Below are 9,635 nucleotides of genomic sequence, written 5' to 3' on the forward strand. Positions count from 1 at the left end.
AACATAACCATGAGTTTGATTGTCCAATTGTCAATATTCATTTCTTGCTTATCCTAAATAGTTCATAATAGCAGCTTTCAAAAAACCTAGAACTTATTATATTCTTAAGAATTACATAGGTATAATACCTTAGCATGTTGTAGCAAAATATAATCTTAAATCTGTATTAATATACAAATATCTATGCCAATATAATATTTTTGACTCATTAGTATTCTTTGGTCTAAAAGTAGATTCAATAACCTATCCTTTTACTTATCTTTCCTATACTCAGCCCCTTTAAAACAATAACAAACATCTATCACCCATTTAATGACCAAAAACCATCTATCCCCTCTTGGGAATAAGGCTTAGTTTTCTTAAATTGCTTCCTGCTGATTTGGGACATAGTTTTTTTTTTCTTTTGAGGGTCCAAGAAAAGTGGGATATTGTCCAGTCTTAAGAAAGCTACTATAACTTTTGCTATCCAGTCTTTTCGTGCTGAGAGAGTTAAGAGATTAACTGAAATCATGACTGGAACAGTCTGTGATGCAGGATGATTTAGTTGACCATTTTGAACTTGTCCCACGTGCACATTTTTGAGGAAACGGTTATTGAGGCCGTCTGTGTGGTTGGGTCACCTGGGCTATTTATCTTGTCTTTTTTTAGTGTCTGGTCCTCTTGTTCTGTCCTGTTTGGTCTTCTTGATTTCTTTCCTTCTCTCAGCACACAGATCTTCAGGAGGTCTCTCCTTGTCAAATCTTAGTTCCAACAGTTTGGATGGGATGCATAGCTTTTTGTTTCCCGTTGAAATAAGGGCATATTTTCTTCCCCAACACAACACATTTCCTATCTTCTATTTTGGAATTAGGACCTTTATACCCTGATCTAATTTAGCAGTCCTTTTTAAAATCCAGTATATCTTAGCAGGTGTGCTGCTTCTCTCACTTAAAACTTTTAAGATCAATAAATCATTTTAATCTGTTTGGGGAGATATTATATTCTTCTTCTGTTTTATGATCATCTTTTGAAAATTACTGTTAGATCTTTTTATAATTGTATAACCTATAAGGTTATAAGTTATATCTGTAATAGATTTCATACCATAATGTCTAAAAATTTGATGCTTTCCAATGGATATATACACTGAAGCACCATCAGCCCTAATTTAGAAATGTATCTCCAATGCAGTCATTATCTCTAACAAATGTATAACCTTAGAATCATATTCTCCAGAAATTAAGGCAAAATTCCATTGGAATTCTGAATATGAACCTATGGCATGGTGCATGTATTTCAGTTCTCCAAACTCTGCAAAATGGAGTCCAGAAGCCGTTGTGTGACCTTGTTCCAAGGCAACACCAAAAAGTATTTTTACTTTAGCATATAGACCTTTATCCTGTAGTTGAATCTTGACAATACATATATAACATACAGTCTAAACATATTGGCCTGTAGCTGAGGTCTTAACACCTAGCATCTCAATGAGCTGCCATTCTACAGTTTCTTCATCCCCTTGTGGATTTTTCTTATCTGATACTACCTTTTTTGGTGTTATTGTAAGTTCCAGACTGGATTTCTCTGGAGATTCTCTGTTTTGATTTAAAGATTCCTCAAACCTCTGTTCTATGGCCTTTAATTTATCATCTAATTTCTCCTTCTCTTCTTTCTCTAAGTCTGTCTTACTCTGATCTCTCCCAAAGAGGATATACAAAACTGAAATCATCACTGAAAAAAATTATTTGTATGCTAAGGGAAACAAACTCGAATGAAATCCAGAAGCACTGTGTCATTGTAATCTTTTTCAACATCGAAAATAATCTTTAATCTCAAAAATTTCCCTAAAGGATTTTATTTTCTTAGACTGAGCTTTACTTCCAAACCTCATCAGTTAAGGTGCCTGAGGCTTCTTGGTCTGGCTCTGGCTCCTGCTTCCAGAGAGAGGAGAGTAAAGAGAAGACTATTCTGGAAAATCAATGGTAGAAATACTTGTTCACACCATCCAGGTCTGGTGAAAAGCAAGGTCTAGGGTAGGCTGTATAAGAAAAATGAGAAAAGTTGGGGCAATTTGGTGTACAAAACAGGAAAGGAAGCTGATAAAGGTAGCTAAGGAGGGTCACTTATGAGCTTGAGGGTCTTTAAGAATTAAAGAACCCCAATTTTTCTGGTGACATCAATCTGCCATATTCTGGATTCCCTTGTAGCTTCAGTGACCCAAAAATGAAAGCTAGATTTATCCAGAATCTGACACTGCACCATAAACAAGAAGGTTGATAGTGTTGGCAAGAGACACAAGCAGAAAAGAAGAGAGAGGTGCTCCAGATGAGCATGCCAGTCAGAAAGGAAAGGGAAGGGCCAAAGAACTAGAAGTCTTCTCAGGTTCACTGACAGGAGATGGAGGAACTAGAAAGTTAAGACAGCAACTAGCCAACACATGCAATAGTCCAGAGAGGAGGAGCGCCTTTGGACCAAGTCACCAAAGTGTGACCACGAGAGTAAAGCAAAATGAAGGTATATATGGTGTCATTGAGATAAAACAACTCAAAGCTGAGACACTGCTTCTTGGGGACTTGGTATTTATTATCTCCCAAGAGCAAGCCTGTGAGGTAGAGACTATTGCAGTCATCATCCATATTTTATTGATGAGGAAACAGACAAGGAAAGTTTAAGCAACTTCCCTAGAAGGAACAGAGACTCAGACCCAAGCCATATGTCACTAGAGTCCCCTTTTGCAATGCCACACTATACTGCTGCTTTCCCTAAAACAACAGCAATGGCATCTGGGAGCCACGGGAGGCACATGAAGACCAAGAGGTGGAAAGACACAAGATGAATGGTCATCTAACTAAAAGATCTCCCAGACACCATGAGAATTCATCACAAAAATCTATACTGAGTCTCCAGTATTCACCAGTTTGTGCTATAAATCAAGGGATCCTACCTAGTACAGCAGCTGCAGGGCCAGGATTAAATTTCTTCCATATCCCTCCATGAAATTTACACAGAAGTTTTTTTTTATTTTTAAAAAACTGAAATATTCTGGTATTCAGCCTGCTGGCTAGTAGAATCTTACATTAATTGAGTCTATAAAAATCCACATGCCAGCAGCCAAATATGCTCATCTGAGAAACAACTGAACAATTCACAGCAGAATCAAATGGTCCAGTACACAAAGGAATAAATAGATGGTAAAACAATAGTTCACTTCACAGCCCATCTGGCCAAGCCAAGAGACTGCACCTGCCACTGGCCAACCTGGCCACCCCAGAACTTCTTAGATTGTGCTTTCTTGGAACATCTGGAGGGAACAAGATGAAATCAGATTTGTGTGTGTGTGTGTGTGTGTGTGTTTTAAGCCAAATTTTAAAAGTGTGCCTACATGGAAGAGCTTCTCCTTTCTCAGATATTCAACTATATCATGCCACATTTGTCCAAGAATTTCAAACAACACTTCCTGAGAATTATTCCAAGAACTGCAGCCTAACTGACAGCAGCATATAAATTTCCCAGGGCTGAGTTATTGGTAGAAGGAGGATGTCAATTTCATGTCATAACATGCTTTGTTCAGTATTTGTGGCGATAAACTTCAGAATGAACTATAGCATCCCATAATTTTCCCGCATTACTAGGAGATGGGCTGGCCAGCATTTACATTTTATAGCATCTTTTTAAGCAGCAGTTATGATTTTTGTCAGTTTTCTGCCAAAAATCTTTGTAGGAAATATCTTCCCATCTTATATCAGGAAATGTCTTAGAATGTAGAAGTAAGCTAAAAATGTAAAAGTTAAGATTTCTCATCCCAGGCTGGAGAGATGGCCCAGAGGTTAGGAGCACTAGTCGCTCTTCCAGAGGTCCTGAGTTCAATTCCCAGCAACCACATGGTGGCTCATGACCACCTATTTTGAGATCTGGTGCCCTCTTCTGGTATGCAGGCATATATGCAGGCAGAACACTGTGTACATAATAAATAAATGTCTTTTTTTTTTCTTTTTTTTTTAGAAAAAGGACTTATCATTCCATAGAGTGTGAGTTACCAAAACTTGCCAGCTATCCGTAAGAAAGTCAACACTGGTGTTCAGGTAGGAGTCTTTGGCAAACGGATAGCCTTGAGAATGGGAGAGGCCTTGATGCAAATCCCTGCCATCACTAAACTAGACATATCTTGGCCTGTGTCCGTAAGCATATAGCTTTTTCACACACTAACACGTTAATTATAATGCTCAGTTTATCATAAAAGCTATGATATTCTATTTCTTTTTTCTTTACTTCTTTTAATTTGATTTCACAGAAGCTCCAAACTCAACTGGCTTCTCGTTCCCTCTCAATATAAAGTCTTCTCGAGTTCTTCATTTTTTTTTTTTTTTCTTTTTCTGCTGGTATCACAAAGGGCTTTTTGCTTGTTCTTTCTTATCTTCCTTATCCGCCCACTTCCTAAGTATCAGAATTGTTTGAATTCAGTACTAAGCCCCCTTTCATTTTTATATCTAGTCACTCACTAGACACAATTATCCTACCCCCTCTTCACCCTGCCCAGACCTGCCAAATTTCCAGTCCAATTCTCTCTTCCGATTTTCAGTCTCATGTATCCTTGTATATACTTGGCATCTCAATGTGGACATCCAAAATTGAGTCTTTAGCATGACTCTGACCCCACAGCCCACCAGGCAGCACTGTCCCTGGAAATGTTTCATCTTCATCATGTTTCCAGTTAGAGTAGCCATCCATCTGTACCTGATTCTTTCTGACCCCCTCCCCAGTGGTATAATCTCAGAGCCTGGAATATTCCTTTTGAATGTTTACACTAATCTTGCTAGGCATGGATATAAGGTAAAAGCAAAATAGAGTTATTGTCCAATAAATCCAGTATTTGAAGAGGAGCCCCTGGTGTACACAAACAGGCAATCTTGCCTACACAAACAACAAGAGAAAAGAACTGCAGGATAAAACACTGTGTTAGCATTTGCCTGGGATCCTGCAGGACACACGGGTCTTGAAATCTAAGTAAGCAAACAAAATTTAGAATCTGCATGGTGACAATCAACCCCATATATTGGCCACGACAATCTCTGGATAAGGAGAAAGGAATGGGAGTGGGGCGAGCAAGGCAGTGAGAAAACTTTAGCTGTATTATAGCAAAGGGTGCTTGTGTTAAATGGCGAGTACAAGTGAGTTTGTTCTTTCCTTAGGCTTTTTTTTTAAGATGTACTTATTTTATTTATTACATATGAGTGCTTTATCTGCAGAAGAGGGTATCAGATCACATTATAGATGGTGTTGAGCCACCATGTAGTTGCTGGGAATTGAACTCAGGGCCTCTGCAAGAGCAGGTGGCGCTCTTAACCACGGAGCCATCTCTCCAGCCCTTTCCTTGGGCTTTATGTGTCTTCTTGATCCATCTCCTTTCTCTACCTTGTCTTGAACCACGGAGCTTAGGCATGTATGTGTACCCCATCAAAGATCTCTTTTGTCTCCTGTCCTTTGACAAGGTCAAGCAGATGGGAATCCACAACTGGGTCCAGAGACAGGAAGTGAAGTCGGATTATTTGTTTTTTCTCCTAGTGCCCTTAGGTTTATAAAAACCACAGCTCCAGGAAGGTCTCCACACAGCACTCTCTGTCTTCTCCCTGAACCTATTGGATTAATTATCTACTGCTATCTAATAAGTAGTCCCAAAATTGTGCGTAGGTGTCATTGAAAGCCGCCGAATCTCTTGTAAGACACTGGTCAAAGCTGTAGCTAGAGCTGTAGTTTCAGCTGAAGCCTCCCTGGAAAAGACTCCTTCACAGTGTGCCCACGAGGTTCTGCCCTCCTTTAATGGTTTGACAGATGCAGCCCTCTAGTTCTTGTTCTGAGGATCTCAGATCATGGCAATGACTTCACCCAAAGAAACTGAGTCAACGGGTGAGACAGAGGGCATAGTCTTTTTGTACTCTCCTCTCAGAGGTGACATCTCTTTTCCTAACCATTCATGTGCCCTAGTCATTGGAGGCAAAGGCCAGGGTGATCTCATAATGAAGGGAATGCAAGAACATTATCTGAGTTTTCCAGAAGCTTGATTTTCAAGTGTAGTTAGAAATTATAAGAAGGAAAAAACAGCTACAAGGTAAGTTTGGAAACAAGGGAGCCAAGGAGTAATGATGAGTGGGATTGAAGACTAAAAAGACAGTATTTGAAAGACTGCGGACTAAGCAGTCATTTCATTTTTCCAAACAGCTCAATAAAAGTAATATCTGAGTAAAGTTTTTGAACAAGTAGAAAGTGGAGGCATACAAAGAAAGGAGAAAGGCATGAGGCTCGTGCAAATAAAAATTTTTCATTGTAAGTAGTTCTAATCTTTCCTCTGTCCTTACAGGAGAAATGGAATTTGTCCTGCTAGACTAGGGAAAGATAAGGAGAATGGGGAACTAGAGAAAAAGATAAGATAAGAACAATAATGAAAATTAATCATAGCATCTGGGAACATTTAAACAACCTTTAGGGAGCAGAGAAAAAAATTCCACAGAAACTTATTACCTTACTTTCAACTTTGACTTTACACCAACTGTGAATCTAGAGAATAAACCCGACGTTTACCTTTAATGAACTGGCGCTCAGTGCTCTCAGGTCTCAGAGATGCTCTACTTCTGACGTTTTCTTGGGGTTTCAGTGTGCCCATCAATTACTGCCAAGCTCACTAATCTGAAGTTTGGTGCTAATGCTAAAATAATTTACATTTTTATTAGAATTCTTATGCTTCCTAGAGAGTTATTTTTATCCCTATAGTATCTTACATGCTCAGAAGAAGAAACAGAAGAAATAGAAGGCAAGATTTCCCATGTTAGCTCAATACCTGCAGATTTGAGCAGGATCCCTCATAGCTTAGAGGAGAGGAAAGCTAACTTAAAACCCTCCCTTTCTTCCTTCCTCCATCCAAGTATACTTTTCCAAACCAGAGTGAAGACAATCCACTTCTGAGATGTCTAAATGTTAGATAGGGGTTGCAGCATAATAACCAAAGAACAAAAACAAAATGAATAGATGTTTTTATGATAACTTTTGAGTGAATGGTAATTCCCTAACTTTCCACTGAGTCTTAAGAACTGTTTTTGAAAGACATTTGTGTTTCTGAAACATGCCCGCTGACTATCTGATCTGAAGAAAAGACTAAATTTTATGATCATGGATTTTCTTTTTTTCTTAAAAAAAAAAAAAAACAGAGTTTCTCTGTATAGTCTTGGCTGTCCTGGACTCACTTTATAGACCAGGCTAGCCTCAAATTCACAGAGATCCACCTGCCTCTACCTCCCTGAATCCTAGGATTACAGGCTTCTGGTGTATGCCACTGTGCCTGGCTATCATGGATAATTTTTAAACTGAATATAACGTCAGTGGTGAGGCCCTAACTCATACCTAATAAGCACTTAGACACACAAATTCATTTGGGATATAATACATCACAGTATAATTCAATTAACTTGGTTTTCCTATTACAATCATCTGAAATGTTTACTTTTTTCACATTTTAGAATGGACAAATTCTTCCCATTCTTATGAGCAACCGCTTCAAAATATAGTGACTGTCACTGGTCGCTAAGACAAAGTTCCCCCGAGGGAGTTCACCATCAGCAGTGGTGACTCACCAGACTGTTAGGGGGTCCTAAGTGAGTAAGCACCATCAATATTAATAAATCACTCAGAGCACAATGTTGACAGGGTCATGGTGACAGTATCAGCAGCACAACAATACATTTTTCTCTGTGTTAACTGGCTTCACGTCTGCCTCATGACTCCCTTCTGTGGAGTGCTCATTCAGAGAGGATATTATCATTTAAGTCATATTTGTTTTTTAAATGGGTTACAAATACACGATCTTCGAAGAGTTGTGAGGGGAACACAGACTCTGGTATGAATGACAATGTTTAACTTTTCACTTGCCTTTCTATAATGCAGCATAATTTTTACCTGAAAACAGACTTTGCCTTGAGTGTGACACATTGGAACTGCAGAAGGGTTTTTTTTTTCCTTTAGAGTTCAGAGTTCCTTATTACTTAGAGAGAAATTATTGCACTACAGAATAAAGATGATATATTTGAAAAGAAAGGCCGGTACTTTTGATTTAATCAAAGGATTATAAAATGACATCAGAAAAAAAAATGACATCAGCTCACTCAGATAAGAAAAATGACTTTTTTGAAACTGGAAATCAAACAAAAATTAGGCAATGAAATTCCATTATAACTATGTCATTCTTTTTAAGTATCCACACCTTCACAAAATATTTATTGAACTCTATTACCATGTTCAAGGCACTGTACTGGACACCAGGAAAAATAGACAAGGTCTCACTGCAAAGACTGAGCCACTCAACCCTGCCTTCCCCACTCTGATAGGCTTCCACCTCTACAGCTGTAGTAAACCTTTTCCTCCATTATGATGTTCCTGACCAATAATTCATATCAGCAAAAATGGAAATTAACTACTACAGAAGATATGAAAAGTGTCTTCAAAGCTATTGATAATGATCTCATCTTTAAGGTGAGATCAGAAAAGCAAGGTGTCTGTCTGGAGTTTCACCTGAACACATACTGTTAATGTCACTTAGTTTAAAAGAGAAATAAAAGACAAGCTGATGTTCTATGACACGAATGACAGATAACAGTGAACTGATGATGAACAAAACTTGACAAAAATTAAGTTTTGATAACTTTATTCTATCTCCTCCAGCAATTGGGTCATTCCTTTGTGTCTTAAAGAACCAACAAGACATATGTTCATCCATCCATTCCATCTGAAGTTCAGGTGTATCAGTGTATCGCTGATCCCACAAGGGTGAAAAGAAGACCACAATTTGTGGACCAGATTTAAGCAACCTTTATTAAATACTGCTGCGCCAGATGTTGCACCGCATCTTGAGATGCCCAAAAGGAACTAGAAAGACTCAAAACCACTGTAAATACAAGAGGAATCTTTAATTCAGCTCAAGCTGGTTCATCCCTGACTCCAAATTAAAGGTCTCAGGAAGCGACCCTGGGAGTTGACCTGGGAACTTTTTTATGAGTTCCTTACCTCCCAGTGCCCTCTAAGAAGGAGGGATCCTAGAAAGGGGTCTAACGTCCAAATGGCTTAACTTATTTTGTTTTGTTTTTTGGTTTGTTTTTTTGTTGTTGTTGTTGTTTTGTTTTGTTTTTTTGGCTCACCATTTGCTCAGGGAGGTGTGCATCTTAATAATCCCATCTTGGGGGGGCGGGGGCAAGTCAGTTGCTATCAGATAACACCTCTTTTTCCCCCTACCTTTTACATCTACTTCTTCAAAGAACTTTGTGAACCTTAGATAGGCCATTTGTGGCACCAAGGTCATCTGGTGTTAGCTCAGAAGAGAAAGCATTCTCCCAGCTCCGCACTCCCTCCGGTGTTAATGCGCTCTTTCTCTCAATACTGGCTAGGCCAGGTCTGTGTTTGTCCTATGCTAAATACTTTCCGCCTTCATTCAATCAGGGCAAGCATATATCCTGACATACTTGCTGCCTACATACCTCCTACCTACTTGTGATCAAACACTTTCTGTCAGTTGAGGCATCCAACCTTGTATATGGAAGTAAAAACACATGGCTTGTTACGTTACATGAACAGCCCCCCAGCACTCAAGTCCTTGGGCAATTAGGGCTTACACCTTTATC

This window comes from Acomys russatus, chromosome 1, assembly GCF_903995435.1.
Source record: "Acomys russatus chromosome 1, mAcoRus1.1, whole genome shotgun sequence".
NCBI lineage: Eukaryota > Metazoa > Chordata > Mammalia > Rodentia > Muridae > Acomys > Acomys russatus.